Source organism: Aquarana catesbeiana, linkage group LG02, assembly GCF_042186555.1.
Source record: "Aquarana catesbeiana isolate 2022-GZ linkage group LG02, ASM4218655v1, whole genome shotgun sequence".
Taxonomy (NCBI): domain Eukaryota; kingdom Metazoa; phylum Chordata; class Amphibia; order Anura; family Ranidae; genus Aquarana; species Aquarana catesbeiana.
In genome coordinates this window covers 54,026,011-54,043,597 of record NC_133325.1, presented here as the reverse complement: position 1 = coordinate 54,043,597, position 17,587 = coordinate 54,026,011, and the positions used below count along the sequence as shown (strand labels likewise).

Genomic DNA, 17,587 nt, shown 5'->3' with positions numbered 1-17,587 from the left:
CTAACCCTAATTTTAACCTAACATTAAATCTCATAAAACCTAACCCTAACCTTAAACCTAACACCGATAATCTCCGATTATGTCTGGCTCTTACTCCTTCCCCCCCCTCGCCTTCTAGGGCACACACACAGGTCCCAGAAGTTGGTGGGACCATTCAAGAAGCGCAGCGCGATTTGCACATGTGCAGTAAGAAAGCGACTGTGAAGCCTGAAGGCGTCACTGCTCGTTTCCCTTAGTAAAGATGCCAGCGCCTGCACCCGAAGCTGATTGAAGAATCGGCTCGGGGTGCCGACATCGCTGGATCACTGGACAGGTAAGTGTAGCTGCTGACTTTTAATTTTTTTTTTTATTTTATTTGCTCCGGAAAGGTAAACCTTTCCGGAGCTGAAGAGGTTAAAAAAAAAAAAATTAATCGCAGTCTTAAACCCAACAACTAAATCTAACCCTAAGGCTAAATCTCCTAAAGCCTAACACTAATATTAACCCTTAACTGCTAACAGTAACCTCTCGCCTTGTGATGACACATTTATCCTCCTGTCTCTCCTACCCTATTTCCCCGAAAATAGGACCTAGCATGATTGTCGGTGATGGCTGCAATATAAGCCCTACCCCCCAAATAAGCCCTAGTTAAAGTCCTTGTAGGTCTTATTTTCAGGGTAGGGCTTATTTTCGGGGAAACAGGGTAGGGCTTATTTGGGGGTTAGGGCTTATATTGCAGCCATCACTGACAATCACGCTAGGTCTTATTTTCGGGGAAACAGGGTAGCACCAAAAACAAAGCGAATGTTGGTAAAAATCAATAAAAATGTGCAATAAAATATCAATCTACTATACCCAGCCATTCATACTGCAATTCATTCATTTACTCTGCTGCAGAATAAACATCCCCAGCACCCTCTATTTCCAGCGGAACCCGTCCAACGCAACAAGAATGTTCACTTCCGGGAATCTGTCCGCTCAATGGACTCATTAACATTCATTAGCAATTCCGGAATGACAACTCTTCTTCTGTTATTTCTACTAATTATTTATTAACGACACAACAATCTTCCCTGATAATCTGACAAAGTCAATAGGCAGTAAGAAGGAATGAAAATGGTACAGATTGTATCTCTGGTTACTGACAACTTTCACAGAACTAGAGACAGAGAACTTTCCCCCAATGAGCAATCATTTCCCCAAATAGATAATAGATGGAACCTGATTGGTTATCTCTGTGCTTCTGTCTTTTTACTTAAAAAACAAACAAACAAAAAACAAGTATATTTTGTACGGATAAGTGATTTTTATTCACTTGCTACGTTATGTTTTTTTTAATCTTATTCATATACACTCACCGGCCACTTTATTAGGTACACATTGTTCAATTGCTCGGGAACACAAATTGCTAATCAGCCAATCAGATGGCAGAGACTCAATGCATTTAGGCATCTAGACGCGGTGAAGATGACTTCCTGGGGTTCAAACTGAGCATTCGAATGGGTAAGAAAAGGGGATTTAAGTGACTTTGAACGTGGCATGGTTGTTGAGTCTGAGTATTTCAAAAACTGCTGATCTACTGGGATTTTCACACACAACCATCTCTCGGCTTTACAGAGAATGGTCCGAAAAAGAGAAAATATCCAGTGTGCGGCAGTTGTGTGAAGGATAGGGTTGCCACCTCATCCCTTTAAACCCAAACACATATTAATTACTCAGGTTCTGTGGCTGATTAAGGTGGTAATTAAACTCACTTAGGGTCGGTTCACACTACAACAACTTGGGATCCGACTTCTCAGCCCTCAAGTCGCCCCAAGCAGCTTGACTTTGGGAAATGCATTATAGTCAATGAGAGCCGTCTTAATGTACACTACTGAAGTCGCTCCGACTTCAGAAAAGGTTCCTGTACTACTTCAATCCGACTTCTAGGCGACCTGTACCCATAGAATTCAATGGAAGTCGCCTCCAAGTCGGATCTCCATCTATATTGAAGCGACTTTACAGGAAAAGAAATTTGTTTACCCAGGAAAACCCCTCCCTCCCAGAGAGCTGATTATTCTGTGATTGGCCACAGCCAAAGTCGCCTGTCCTGGAGGCGACTTGAAGTCGCGTTGTAAGTTGCTTAAAGCCGCGCTGAAGTCGCCTTGCAAAGTCGCGCTGAAGTCGTGTTGCCCCTGTGTGAATCGAGGCTTAATGCCTTATCTGCATTCAATTAGCCACAGAACCTGTGTAATTCATATGTGTTTGGGTTTAAAGGGACGAGGTGGCAACTCTAGTGCAGGAAAATGCCTTGTTGATGTCAGAGGAGAATGGGCAGACTGGTTTGAGATGATAGAAAGGCAACAGTAACTCAAATAAACCACTCGTTACAACCAAGGTATGCAGAACACCGTCTCTGAATACACAACACATCGAACCTTGAAGCAGATGGGCTACAGCAGCAGAAGACCACACCGGGTGCCACTCCTGTCAGCTAAGAACAGGAAACTGAGGCTACAATTCACACAAGCTCACCAAAATTGGACAATAGAAGATTGGAGAAACGTTGCCTGGTCTGATGAGTTTTGCGACATTCAGATGGTAGGGTCAGAATTTGGTGTAAGCAACATGAAAGTATGGATCCATCCTGTCTTGTATCACCGGTTCAGGCTGGTGGTGGTGTAATGGTGTGGGGGGGGATATTTTCTTGGCACACTTTGGGCCCCTTAGTACCAATTGAGCATCGTTTAAACACCACGGCCTACCTGAGTATTGTTGCTGACCATGTCCATCCCTTTATGACTACAGTGTACCCATCTTCTGATGGCTCCTTCCAGCAGGATAATGTACCATGTCACAAAGCTCCAATCATCTCACCACTGGACAATGAGATCACTGTACTCCAATGGCCTCCACAGTCACCACATCTCAATCCAATAGAGCGCCTTTGGGATGTGGTGGAACTAGGGTTGCCACTTTTTCTTCAAGCCAAACCCGAACACTTTAGCGGCCTGCGACACCTTTGGGTGCCCCAAGGAGAGTAGTAATGCGGTGCACATAGTGTGCCACAGCTGACATAATCGCCCTGCCCCCCCCAGTGATGCCGAACCTGCCCCCCAGACAGCCGCCCGCAGCTCCCAGAAGGCAACGGATTTGTGTGTGACTATCTTGGTTACTTGCTACAGCCCAGTCTGAATAATGTGTCCAGGTTTCAGTCCGCCTGACACCCGGACACATGATTCAAAACCCGGACTGTCCGGGTGAATCCCAGACAGGTGGCAACCCTAGGTGGAACGGGAGATTCATATCATGAATGTGCAGCCGACAAATCTGCAGCAACTGCGTGATGTTATCATATCAATATGGACCAAAATCTCTGTGGAATGTTTCCAACACCTTGTTAAATCTACTCCACCAAGAAGGCAGTTCTAAAGGCAAAAGGGGTCCAACCCGGTACTAGCAAGGTTTACCTAATATAGTGGCCGGTGAGTGTGAATCTGTCCCGTTTAAGAGTGAAAAATGTCACCTTCCATAAGTGATAGTAACAAAAAAGGAAAAAAGGCTCTAACACAATCAAATAAGTCCAAAAAAATGACAGCTCAGTAGGTGTGCCCTCTAGTGTTGATCTGTATTACGTTTTATCTGTCAACTGCTGTGAGATAAACAATTACAGGACAAACAGTCAATTCCTTGCAGTGGCTACAGTGCTATTTCAGTGAGATGGGAGAAGTAGTAAAGCCAGACTTTGTAGGTCTACTCCGACCCCTCATTCTAATATTGCTTGTGAAACACATCCAAACATTATCCAATCAGGGAGAAAAGTCATAAAGGTCTCTTTGTGAACTGCCATTCTTGTCTCCTGATTTGCCTGTCTATGATATCTGCCTTGATTCTCACAGTGATAATAACATGCTTATCTGGGAACTATGGCTTATGTGACATTGTCCTTTTGTCCCCTTTATCATACAGTTACCATAAAGAAGTAAAAAAAAAAAAATGCTTGCATGCAAAATAGCAGATTCCTTAAAGGGAAATGTAAAAAAACAAAATAGATACTCATGTTATTTTTTATGTAGTTTAGAGTATATGTAAAGCCCAATTATTATTTTTTTACATTTCAACAGAGTAGGGAATTTCTGTTTTTTTTGTTTTTCTTCCTGTGTGTGTCCCGTCAGGAAATGTACCTATACTTCCTGTCCCAGAGACACGACAGGAAGTAAGGGGAAAAAAAAAATATCACCGCTCTAGGAAAGCCGATCGAAAGCAAACATCTCCTCCATGCTGGAAGCAACAGGTGACGGCAACGCTTGTACAACGAAGTAATTAGAGAAAGTCCTGGACAGCCGCACTCAAATTAATATGTTGCCTTTATTAAATAAAAGTCATAAAAGATACATGCCGCAGCAGAAAAATGCAGGAATACTGACGCGTTTCACACTGTAGTCAGTGCTTAATCATAGCTATTCTAAAGGCTTCTAAATACCTTATCTCCGATCTCTTCTGGCCAGTCATGTGACCTCCGGCCGCTCTCCTCCTCCGATCTAAGGGCTACAGCGGAAGGGGCCGAGATCCCCTCTGACGTCAGTGGGGGAGGTCACGTGACCGCTGTGCTATCCACTTAGCCCCTCCCACTGTAGCTAGCCTTTAGAATGGAGGAGAGCGGCCGGAGGTGACCAGCCAGAAAAGATCGGAGATAAGGTATTTAGAGGCCTTGTTTTACACTAACATTTACACAGTGTAGGATGGCTTCATAAAAAAGAGGGGCTGGCAGTGATCTTTATTTAACTTTACTGCCAGCTGTTAATAGCGGCAGGAGGGGAGAGGCGGCCACACACACAGGAGCTGACAGGCAGGGAGGGAGGGGGAGAGGAGAGCAGCGGGATGACGGAGGCACATAACCTGACCACGGTAATCATGGATCAGCAGACATGATTACTGTGGTCAGCACACTAAGGGGGACACAGGAACAGGCAGGATCAACCAGGTTTTTACAGCCTAGTGAGGGGCCGATTAGATTAAACCTGCTGTAAGGGAACATGATCTCTCTCTCTTTTTTTTAATTTTATTTTAGGGTTACAACCTCTTTAACTTTAAGCACTCAATCTGTGCTTTCTGTTTAGTAGTTCTGAACAGCGATCGTGCTTTACTATTATTAATGCCAAGCCAACCTATCAGTCTGCTCAGACTACAAACAATAGACCCTGTGGATCATTTACTTTATTTCAGCCGTTGTTCAGCACGGTGGGTGATAAAAGATCAAAGAAAGAGAAGAATCCACACATTTCCACAACACAAACTGTTATCTCTCTGCTATCAAAATACGGAACTGCAAATAAAAAACTAACTGTCAGTACAGCACACCGCACTTGGGGCTATCAGTGCCCTTCAGTGCCAGCAAGTCTCTAACTGGCAATGCAAGCTGTGAACTGTCGTCTTTCCACAAAAGTCAGAGGACCAGTCCTATAAGACTACTGTCTTGCCATTTACAATGCCAGCCTGTCTCAGAGTGGCATACAATGCAGATGTTTTTTTTTTTGTTGGGCAGCAGTCCAAGCTGGCACAGATGGCCACAGCAATCTGAGGCTTGTAGTTTCACATCAGCTACCCATCAAATCTTGTAAGATTGCCAAGCAATGTTGGATAAGCTGGCCATGCACCTTGCAATCTGAATGAACAATCTCCTTGCAATCTGAATGAACAATCTCCTTGCAATCCGAATGAACAATCTCTTTGCAATCTGAATAATCTCCTTGCAATCTGAATGAACAATCTCCTTGCAATCTGAATGAACAATCTCCTTGCAATCTGAATAATCTCCTTGCCATCTGAATGAACAATCTCCTTGCAAACTGAATGAACAATCTCCTTGCAATCTGAATGAACAATCTCTTTGCAATCTGAATGAACGATCTCCTTGCAATCTGATTGAACAAATTCTCATATCTAAATAGGGTTGCCACCTGTCCGGGATTCACCCGGACAGTTCAGGTTTTAGAATTATGTGTCCGGGTTTCAGACTGTCTGAAACCCGGGCACATTATTCAAAGCGGACTATGGCTTCCCAGCAGGGTTGCTGGCTGCAGTTGTGTAAGCCGAGAGTGTCAGACAGGAGAGGAGAGAGGGCTCAATCTGCTCCTCTTCCTCCCTACCCCTCTGTGTCTGCCCACACTCCAATCCCCGGCGCTGTGTCTCAGAAAAGGAAAGCTGGGGTTGGAAATTTGAAGTCCAGCAGCCTCAGATACATCTGGATGGGAGGTGCTGACTGCCAGGGGGTGAGTGAGCTCACCATCCATCCCTGTCTGTGACTGAGGTCTCCCCTCTTCTCTCTCCTGCCTCTGAGTGAGTACACTAAGGTAAATAAGGGTTCTCAGAGCACCCTTTACATCAGAGTTCCCCTTTACACCAGAGACCACAGTGTTCCTCCTTACATCAGAGTCCTCTCCGTACATCAGAGTTCTCAGTGTTCCCCTTTAGATCAGGGTTCCCAAAGGATCCCTTATGTCAGAGTTCCCAGAGCTTTCCCTTACATCAGAGTCTGCAGAGTCCCCCAAAGGGGGACTCTGTAATTAACTTCACGTAGTTAGGAATGTTATTATATTATATATTATATATTATATTATATTATATTATTATATAGTATTATATTATATAGTATAGTATGTTATACTATAAAAAAAATTGCTGTGCGTAGCTAAAGTGTTCGGGTTTGAGATAAAAAGTTGGCAACCCTCTATCTAAAACAATACTACCTGGTTTGATACAAATGAGTAGATTGTTTAGGTTGGGCTTCTACTATACAGTTAAAATACATCTAAAAGAGACTGATCTGGATTAACTGTGGTTATAGGATTGTGTATATAGGAATTTTTATTGTCCCTTTTATTACTTGATCTAGATGGACTTGTGTCTTTTTTTTTTTCAACCAGTCCAACTCTGTAACTATGAATAGAAATTGCACGTTTAGATGGCAAGGTGTATGGGCACATTTAAGCTCGCCACATTTTTTTTTTTTTTTAGTAAATTTTAGCTGCGTCCAAACCACCGGGAATCGCAAAAAGCAATTACAAGTAGTCTCCCATTCACGTGTTGTGAATTGTGAAGTCACAAACTGGGCAATAAATAAACAGCTTTAATTCAGTTTATCAAAAGAATTCATTAAAAATGGAATCAAAATGAAAAAAAAAAAAAAAAACTTCACCTAAACCGATCAGATTTTTTGATCACGGCAATTTCGACCCCTTTCAACTCGTGGTCGGTCGAAACTGCCATTTTATGTCTTTGACTTTGCAATTTCAAGAAAATATTGAAATGAAAAGTTTTATCTCTCAATCCAATATTTACATGTATACCCAGCATTAGCTCCTCACCCGGCATGGCATGCTGGGTTTTGTAGTTGCACAGCAGCTAGCGGGCCATGTGTTGTCATTCTGCATGAGGAAGTTGGCACGGTTTGCGGTATATTTATTGAAACAACATCCACACCCCTGAACTTCCACAAAGTTTTACTAGCAATCACAGCAATGTATCCAGTACTCACCGTAGAAGTTGGAACCAAAGTCTTGGGGGGGTCTCCCAACCTCCAGAAGACTACATGTCCTCCCTCAAGCCGCCAAGTGCCAATCCCTGGATCCAAAGTCTATAGAATCAGCATGGTTTTTCTAGGGTTTCACCACCAGTCCAGGCTCGTTCCTTAGCTATCAGCCTGTGTGAATGAATACCTTGGGAGGCCAGCTATGAGAGGAGGGAGGAGAGGATCTGGGAGTGACTGGCTCAGACTCACATATCTCCAGGCACTCAAACATACACACATCTATGACATCACCGGGGGAAATGTCACCATCTGACCCCGGCACTTGGGATTTTTAGGTACATCACAAGGTTTGCAGGCCAAAATATCCCCATCGTCATATCAGAAGGAAACACATTGCAAGTTTTTTTTTTTTTTTTTTTTCAAGAATAAGAATAAAACCGTTTCACTTCATTATTCCTGTGTTTTGATCAAAACAGTTTCAGTTCGGAGTTCCCATTTTTTCTTTTGAAATAAACACTTCATTTTCGGTTTCTACTGCTGGGAAGCTGGTGATATATTAACTCCCAGCGCCTGGGAGAGCGGCACCGGTAAATTGTAAAAATCTAACACTAAACTTCCCATTAACCCCAATATAAATATCTTTCAAAAACGAAACTTACAACATTTCTGCTCCCCACATTCCTCCAGCGATCAACAGCAGTGCAAATCAATGGCTGGCTGATCAAAAAACAAAACCAAAAAAAAAAACAATCTATCTATGGCCAGCTTAACACTAACAATAACTTGTCCTATAACCATAACCTTCCTTCTAAACCTACCTGCATCAATAACCTTCACATTCCTTATTACACCAAACAGACCACTAACCTGCCCTTTAACCCTAACACTGGCTTTCCCTAATGGAAAATGATTCCCTTGTTTGCGGGGACACTAATCCTTACTATAGCTCTGTAACCCTAACCTTTACACTAACCTTCCCTGTGACCCTGACCCTTATGCCCTGTACACACGGTCGGATTTTCCAACGGAAAAAGTGCGATCGGATTATGTTGTTGGAAATTCCGATCTTGTGTGGGCTCCATCGGACTTTTTCCGTCTGAATTTCCGACACACAAAGTTTGAGAGCAGGCTATAAAATTTTCCGACAACAAAATCCGATCGGTTAAATTCCAATCATGTGTACACAAATCCGACGCACAAAGTGCCATGCATGCTCAGAATAAATTAAGAGAGGAAAGCTATTGGCTACTGCCCTGTTTATAGTCCCGATGTACGTGTTTTATGTCACCGCGTTCAGAACAATCGGATTTTCCGACAACTTTGTGCGACCGTGTGTATGCAAGACAAGTTTGAGCCAACATCCGTCGAAAAAAATCCTAGGATTTTGTTGTCGGAATGTCCGATCAATGTCCGATCCTGTGTACAAGGCAATACACTAATCTGCCCTGTAACCCTAACCTTTACACTAATCTTCCCTGTAAACCCTAACCCTTACACTAATCTGCCCCGCAACCTTAACCCTTACACCAATACTAATCTGCCCTGATCAGCGGTTGCCGGGGGCTGTGACTAATCATAGCAGAAGCGATCAGTGATCAACAGCAGTGCAAATCGATGGCTGGCTGATCAAAAAAAAAAAAATCTATGGCCAGCTTAACACTAACAATAACTTTTCCTACAACCATAACCTTCCTTCTAAACCTACCTGCATCAATAACCTTAACATTCCTTATTACACCAAACAGACCACTAACCTGCCCTTTAACCCTAACACTGGCTTTCCCTAATGGAAAATGATTCCCTTGTTTGCGGGGACACTAATCCTTACTATATCTCTGTAACCCTAACCCTTACACTAATCTGTCTTGTAGCCCTAAACCTTACACTAATCTGTCTTGTAACCCTAACCATTACATTTATCTTCCCTGTAACCCTAACCTTTACACTAATCTTCCCTGTAACCCTAACCTTTACATTAATCTTCCCTGTAACCCTAACCTTTAATCTTCCCTGTAACCCTAACCTTTACATAAATCTTCCCTGTAACCCTAACCTTTACATAAATCTTCCCTGTAACCCTAACCTTTACATAAATCTTCCCTGTAACCCTAACCTTTACATAAATCTTCACTGTAACCCTAACCCTAACACTAATCTGCCCTGTAACTCTAACCCTTACACTAATCTGCTCCACAGCCTTAACCCCTTACACTGATCTGCCCTGCAACCCTAACCCTTACACTAATCTGCTCCTCAACCTTAACCCCTACACTAATCTGCTCCTCAACCTTAACCCTTACACTAATATTAATCTGCCCTGATCAGCGGGTGCCGGGGGCTGTGACTAATCACAGCAGAAGCAGTGTGGCCTGACTTTATGGGAGGAGCCCGGGGGGGGGGGGTTATATTCAGCCCACTCACCTGTATCCCTCACCTGTATGCCGGTCCCGGTGCCAATGGCTGCACTGCTATCAATCTATCCAATCAAGAGCCGGGACCCCGTGGAGAGAGGGAGAGCGCGTCTCCACTGACGTAAATTCGGGGCTCAGGTAAGTAAAACGGGGGGGCGGTCACTGACAGGTGTTTTTTCACCTTAATGCATAGGATGCATTAAGGTGAAAAAACACGAGGGTTTACAACTCCTTAAGGGTTTTTTACCTTAAAGCAGTGGTTCTCAACCCTTTTAGTGCCGTGACCCCATGATAAAATTTCCCAAGTTGCAGGGGGCCCCTAACAGTAAAATTATTTTTGTAGCGTGGGTTGTCACTACCCAAAGCAAGACAAGTCATTTGCGTCTCTAACCCACGAACATTTAGCGCTCCCTGAGTCCCTTCAAACCCCTATGGTACATTTTAGGATGTACTACTCGTCCTCTTTGTTCTCCTTTCTTTCCCTTTTATCTATCTCTATTCCAATTTCTTGTTTTTTTCCCCCATCCCTCTCTCTAGACATCTTTCTTGTTCTTTCTCTTATTCTTTCTCTCCCTTTTTCTTTGTTCCTCCCCCTCTTTTCCTCTCCCTTCCATGTATTCTCTATTTTTATTCCTTCTCTTACTCCTTGGTAAAGGGAATGGGATGAGTGGCAGTGCTGGGGGGAGTTCTGATCAGCCAACTTAGGTGCTCTTGATCAAGGTCATCTGCTGAGAACTGTAGTGAGGACTTTTAATGGCAACTATAATCACAGGTAGTGTTACTCACTGTCTCCGGCTTCACTGTGCCTCGGACTTTGTGGTCTCGAAACAGTGACACCTATGCCAAACTCAGGAGACAGGGTCTCCTCCAGCCCCTCCCACTTCACGTTCCTCACCAGTCAGCTGACCTCTAGTCTCTGCCCCCCAGTTATGTCTTGAACTGAATGGGTGCCTGCAAAGAGGCTGAGTGGGCGTCCGCGGGCTCCAGGAACAGCCCACCTGGGCGGCCACAGGCTTCAGGGTCAGCCCTGCTGAGCGGCCGCAAAAAGGCTGGGCAAGCGGTGCGGGCTTCAGGAACAGCCCAGGATTCGGTGACCCCTGCCAAATCATCATTCGACCCCCGAGAGGGTCCCGACCCCCAGGTTGAGAACCACTGCCTTAAAGTGTCAGTTATCCTTTACAGAAAAATCTGTAAGTCGAACCTACACAGGTCCCCCCCCCCCCCCCCCCGTCCCACTGACCTGGACCGTGGTAATCTCCAGTTCTAAGCCCGGTATATCCACACCAGGAGCCCAGGGCTTATCTTAGGAGATATTTACTGTATACGCCATGGATGATGACATCGGCGCATGCACTCTAAAGGAATGATGGCCGCCCGTGCCATTTCTTCAGAGCCCTGAGCCTTGACTGGCGGATCCCGCATGCTTGCGTGGGAGTGACATCATCGCGGCTCCGGCCATCCACAGCCCTGGACCCCGTGAACCTGGAAGAAACATCAGGGAAGATGTCAGCCATCTCAGCGGTGTGCGGGCGCTGCTGGAGGGCTTTGTTCTAAGGTAAGTATTTCATAATGAGCTAGTATGCGATCGATGCATACTAGCTCGTTATGCCTTTGTCTTACAGGTTTTTTTTTGTTTATGTTTTTGTTTCCCCGTGGTTTACAACCTCTTTAATGCATTCTATGCATTAAGGTAAAAAAAAACCTTCTGTGCTGCAGAGCAGCCCCCAGCACCCACTTTTTATTACCTGAGCCATTGGCTCCCACTGCTGTCAATCTAATGCTGTGACGAGAGAGCAGGGGGTGGGGCCGATCCACCTACTCTGTGTCAATAGACTCAGACAGGGTGGCTCGGGAGCAAGCACACAGGGTGTCCCAATGGAAATTGGGTTTCCGTGGGGGCATTTGCTGATGAGGAGGGGCCTGGAGCACCGGTGGGGGACCTCAGAAGAAGAGAATTGGAGCTGCTCTGTGGAAAACCGTTGCACAAAGCAGGTAAGTATAGGCATGTTTGTTATTTTAAAAATAAAAAAGGTTTATTGTTACTTTAACAGTAACTCACCATATAATCCTAACCCTTGTGTGATCCCTCCTTTTAACACTAACCATCCCTACAACCCTAACACGAATGCTCCCTATAACCCCATTAGCTTCAGTAGGAGCCGCTGTACTAACAATCAGATGTTAGTACAGCGATCTCCCCTGCTGTTCTATTGTGTTCCGATCAGCCATTGGTTGAGAGTGCTGATCGGGAGCCCATTTTCAGAACGGCTGCCATACATATATATTATATTGAACCGGCCGATGTCGTCTAACATTCGGCTGTGCGTGCGGGGCTTAAAACCAGTGGCAGCCGATGGTAATTTTTTTTGGGGGGGGGACGACAGCAAACAGTAGCAATAACCGCCCCCCCCCTGGTCGACTGGGTATGGAGCACTTACTCCATCTATGGTGGGCAGCGCTTCTCCCAGACTTCACCAGCGGCTTCCCCTGCTCGGTGGCGGCGGCTTCCCCTTCCCCTGCTCTCCACGGGCATCATGGCGGCCAATCAGAACTCTTCTCTTTTCGACCAATTGGAACGGGTCTCAGACCTGATTCTGATTGATTGGCCCGGATTGAGGATCGGTGTTTCAATAGCGAATATTAATTTGATGTTGTAACACCTGGGTGGGCTCGTAGCGCAATGCTCTGCGCCCGGAGCCCACGATATTTTGAAGCATATTAGAGCCTCTAACACAACCCCCCACCCACCCCCCCCATAGGAATTCATGCGCCCGGCGTCCTGAAAGAGGCTGGACGCATGAATAGGGGGTAACGGCCGTGGATCATAGAGCATCAATTAGGATGTGGCGGCCGTGGATAGAGGGGCTGGCACCCGGGTGCCCTTAATGGATGGGCCACCAGTGCTTAAAACTAACTCTGCCTAATGTAAAATGATCCCTTTGTTTACTGGGTTCCTTGTGTGAAAAACTATTTTTTTTTTTGGCAAATGGATATAATAAAATGTATTGTAATACAACCTTGTTAATGGATGTAATACGACTTGTACAATTTCCAGCTATACAACACAAAAGATAGTATTGATTCAGAAATGATTACATAACAATCAACCAAACATAATATCACTAGAGACAGAAATCCCAAGCATGACTTAAAGGAAATCTGAGCCAAGAGAAATATGACGGTGGTTGGGCTCCAGGCAATGCAGGCTCGCTGTCTGTTATGATAATTCAGTACCTTCAACAGTAAGTTTGAGTAAGTCACTCAAACCAAACAAGCAAACTACTCAAAAGTTCTTCCCTTTATGACCTCACTTGCTGCATGCTTGGTCTGAGGCAGTGCATTGAAAAGGTTTAAAGTTGGGTGCTAGTGTTCCAAAAATCCCTTCTAAGCTTTTTTGAACTTAAAACCATCCACATGTACCTCCTAGTACTTCCAAGTTTAGGCTTGGGACTTTTATCTTTACTGACGCTAAACAAACTCTAGCGGGAGCGTGGGGTTTGGACCGCCAACACTTATGCAGGTGAAACAAAAACAAAATAGTACTTATTCAGTAAAAAGCTGCCACCTATCCTACACACTATAATAGAAAATGTTTAAAAAGTCTGGAAATTTTTGGATATCCAATTTCTTGGGAGGAGATTTTAACAAGTCACTATGGATAATTTCAGCCTCCATTGATGGTCCAATGGGGATTCACGTTATGCATAGGTGTCCACGCTGGCCAAACTCCAAACTCCTTACCCTGATCCCCTTCCTCCCTGCTTCTTCTTCCTCTACTCTCCCTAATTTGTAAACTTTCTTTTCTAAACTAATTTCTGTTTTTTCAAGTCCTTTATCCTCAAAATACATGTATTTTATGCTTTCAAAAAAGCCAGAGGAGTGTTCTCTTGGTGGGGACCTCTCCCCATATAGCACTCAATTTTAGAGGTGATACTTTAACCTAACTATCCTTAGAAGACATCTAGAGTACATAAAACCTCTCCCGAAAGGATTATTCATCACTTTTGAGGCATATGTAGCCCTAGATTACATATGTAGCCCTCTTTTGGCGGGAGGGGGGGTATGAGAAACAACCTTCCTCAAACAGAATATTGCGTTAAACCTGCAGGTAAGTAAGAGAACCAGAACCTTTTCTAAGTGGAACGGTGGGATTGATAATAAAGCTGGCAGAGTCTCTACCCAGGACAGGGCCTCTATGAATGGAGGGGATTCCCTTTACCGGGAAATGAATCAGTAATCTAATCAAAGTAATTGGGAACAGAAAAACTACTGCAACCACCATATAAGAATAACCATAAACATATAGATGCACGCTAGTATAGAAATAATACAAACTTTATATAAGAAAAGCATAATAACAGTACATACTGTAAATCTAATGTACAAACAGGTACGTTGTATTATCACCAAAGGGCCCGATACGAGTCCTGGTGGGGAATTGTGCATATATATATATATATATATATATATATATATATATATATATATATACAGTATATTTATATTATTATTTAAGGTACTTATATAGCGCCCTCAATTTACGCAGCACTTTACATATACATTGTACATTCACATTGGTCCCTACCCTCAAGCAGCTTACAATCTAAGGTCCCTAACTCACATTCATATGCTAGGGCCAGTTTAAAAAGAAGCCAATTAACCTACCAGCATGTCTTTGGAGTGATTTATATTGGCTGCGATCGGCGACGTTCAGCTCTGCTCGGCTCCGGCACCCCCCCACCTCAGGCCAAAAGCGGTACTGCACACCACTTTGGCCTGAATCGTGCTCATTTTGCGAGTCAACACTCGCAAACCGAGTTACGAATTTTAAAAATACAGTACTCGTATTGCGAAGCGCTCGTTAACCGCGTTACTCGCAATCTGAGGTTCCACTGTATAGTTATTAATATAGAAATCTTCAGATGAAAGTTGCAGCAAAGTCCAGTTGCAGTGGCCCCTGAGGATGATGCGGCATCTGTCGTTATGTTGGAAACCTGAAGACAAGATCTGCGATGATGAGGAGACCCTCAAACATTACCTGGCCAGCCTGGAACACAGTCCTAGTTATCTTGCACTAATTGTCTCTTCTGATCTGGTATTAGTAGCATAGACAGAACATTTGGTTGAGACCTTCTCTCTCCACTTCGTCCTTGCAGGATCTTTTCCCAACAACTCCAGAGTCAAGAAGTGACATACATAACTATACATTACAGTGAGATACTAGCAGCTGACAGTAGAGTGCAGCGAATCATTACACAGCCAATACATATCTGCTTGGTAACTTACTGTACTGGTCTCTGCACTTTCATTTCATACCATATTTCAAGATGTGTACTCTTGTATGACTGAAGTTACTATATTTTTTTGTATGTGGATTATATAGTATAATATCAGCATTTTCATTATGTGGTCAGTAAATTATATAGCTCTCTCGACATAAGTTTCCTTCAATCACCTCATGGCCAAAGCAACATGTAGTGAAATTATTGAAATTTTTTTTTGCTTTCATAAGCCTAAGGGGCGATGGGGTTTGAAAATGACTGTCACACGGCTAAAAATAAAGATCCCTAAAAAAATATATAAATAAATAAAGATCCTTATTGTTGTGTTGTGTGAAAGCTTTGTAAATTCAGCCTATAGTCTATTTGCAAAATTTTCACCCAAACTGGTGGTTGTAAAAAAAATTGTTCACCCAAAATGTAATCATATACTGTAGCATTTATTATTATAGATCACAATAAAAATATAAAACACACGTATTATATTAGAACCCTTGAAATACACAATAAATTAGGACATTGTGAATCTGGAATGCTGGAATGCAGCATGTACTAAAATAAATTCCTTCAGCTACTTGGCCCAATCTTACACCTAATTGCTGTCTTACTGCATGCCAAAAAAATAAGATTTATCATGACCTTGAGATTTGTAAGTATGCTAATCTTTTAGCCCAGGTTCACACCGCCAGCGGGAATGAAATTGTGCGAGTTCAGCTGAACCTGCACCATTTCATTCCCGCATGTCAGTCCCGACTTCGGGGGCGATTTCAGAGACATCTGTGCGGGTTCCTGCACAGATGTCTATAGAAATCGCACCCCCAAGTTGCCAAAAGTAGTACAGAAACTACTTTTGGGAATCAGTGCAGCACCGCAAATTCTGCGTCACACCGATTCGGATGGTGCCATTGGCGGCAATTGCCGCCGATTTGACATGCGAATTGACATGTCAAATTGCATGCCAAGTGGCTCCAATCTTAGGCTTACTGAGGAGTTGACAGGGTCAGTGGCTTTTTGTTGAGTAGGCTTACAGGCTTAGTAAGGATGGGGTTAATTCCCTTTCATTAAAACTAGAGAGCTGCAGTACCAAATCTCCCCGGTTATGCGGTGCAGCAGAAGTGTGTTGTTAAAGTGACACTAAACAATACCCTAATTCCCCATCCCTGAAATTTTTCATTGAAGTATAACTAAAGGCAAAACTTTTTTTTTCAGTTTTGGATAGAGTAGAGAGGGATTAGAACTTTTGTTCGTTCTTAATGCTGTCTGTGCCCCCGTTAAGGAGATTTCCCCTCTCCTCCTATTTACCATTATCATTGAATCTAAAAGTAAAAGAAAATCTCAAATTTTGGGTTGTCCCCAGAAAAGTAATAGAGGGAAAATCTTTCATTGGGGACACTAATTCTTGTGACCAGGGGGTCCTCAAGGAATTCCCTTAATTTGCAGGGATTTCCTCTCACTTCCTGTTTGTCTATGGGACAGGAAGTGAAGGGAAATCTCCATAATGTGACACAGACGGCGGAAAAAAAATCTGACAGGGATTCAAGGACCCCCAACTGGTCATGTTTTCAGGCTCACCATTATTTTGCACAGGTGATTTGATCAGCTTCACTGCCTTAGTAATTACCACAGCGGCTTCATCTGAGGGAAATCCTGAAAACATGACCTGTTGGGGGTACTTGAAGACTGGAGTTGAGAAAAATTGTCTTATGCAGCGTACACACGAGCGGACTTTTCGACCAGACTGGTCCGACGGACCGAGTCAGGAGGACAATCCGATCGTGTGTGGGCTTCATCGGACCTTCAGCGGACTTTTCCAGTCGAAAATCTGACGGACTTTAGATTTGAAACATGCTTCAAATCTTTCCGATGGACTCGAATGCGGTCAAAAAACCCGCTCGTCTGTAAGCTAGTCCAACGGACGAAAACCCACGCTAGGGCTACTGGCTGTCAACTTCCTTATTTTAGTCCGGTCGTACGTCACCACGTACGAATCCGTCGGACTTTGGTGTGATCGTGTGTAGGCAAGTCCGTTCGTTCAAAAGTCCGTCGGAAGTCCGTCAAAAGTCCGTCGGAAAGTCCGTCGGACCAGTCCGGTCAAAAAGTCCGCCCGTGTGTACGCGGCCTTACTTTATCCAAAATGAAAAAAAAAAAGTTTTGCCAATAGTTCTACTTTAAGGGCCCTTTCACACTGGGGCGGGGGTGACGGCAGCGGTAAAGCACCGCTATTGTAAGCGGCACTTTACCGTTGGTATTCGGGGGAAACCGCCCCGCTAGCGGCCAAGAAAGGGTTAAAAACCCAGGGCTTTCACACTGGAGACAAAGCAGCGGCACTTTCGGGTTGGTTTGCAGGCGCTATTATTAGCGCTATAGTGCCTGCAAACCGCCCCAGTGTGAAAGGGCCCTAAATCATT

The 17,587-nt window shown here is 44.0% G+C and overlaps 1 protein-coding gene across 3 annotated transcripts in view; it reads right to left on the bottom strand.

Annotated features, from left to right (window-relative positions):
- The window catches only part of LOC141126879 (P2Y purinoceptor 2-like), a 133,294-nt gene that overhangs the window by 97,404 nt on the left and 18,303 nt on the right, over nt 1–17,587 (bottom strand). The window contains exon 1 of one of the 3 annotated variants that reach the window (XM_073612914.1): nt 7,496–8,051. The exons of 1 other annotated variant lie outside the window; for it this stretch is intronic. The gene's annotated coding sequence lies outside the window, so the exon portion shown is untranslated. Of the gene's footprint in view, nt 1–7,495; nt 8,052–17,587 lie in introns of those variants that run through there. One more of the 3 variants, XM_073612913.1, reaches the window with a different exon arrangement.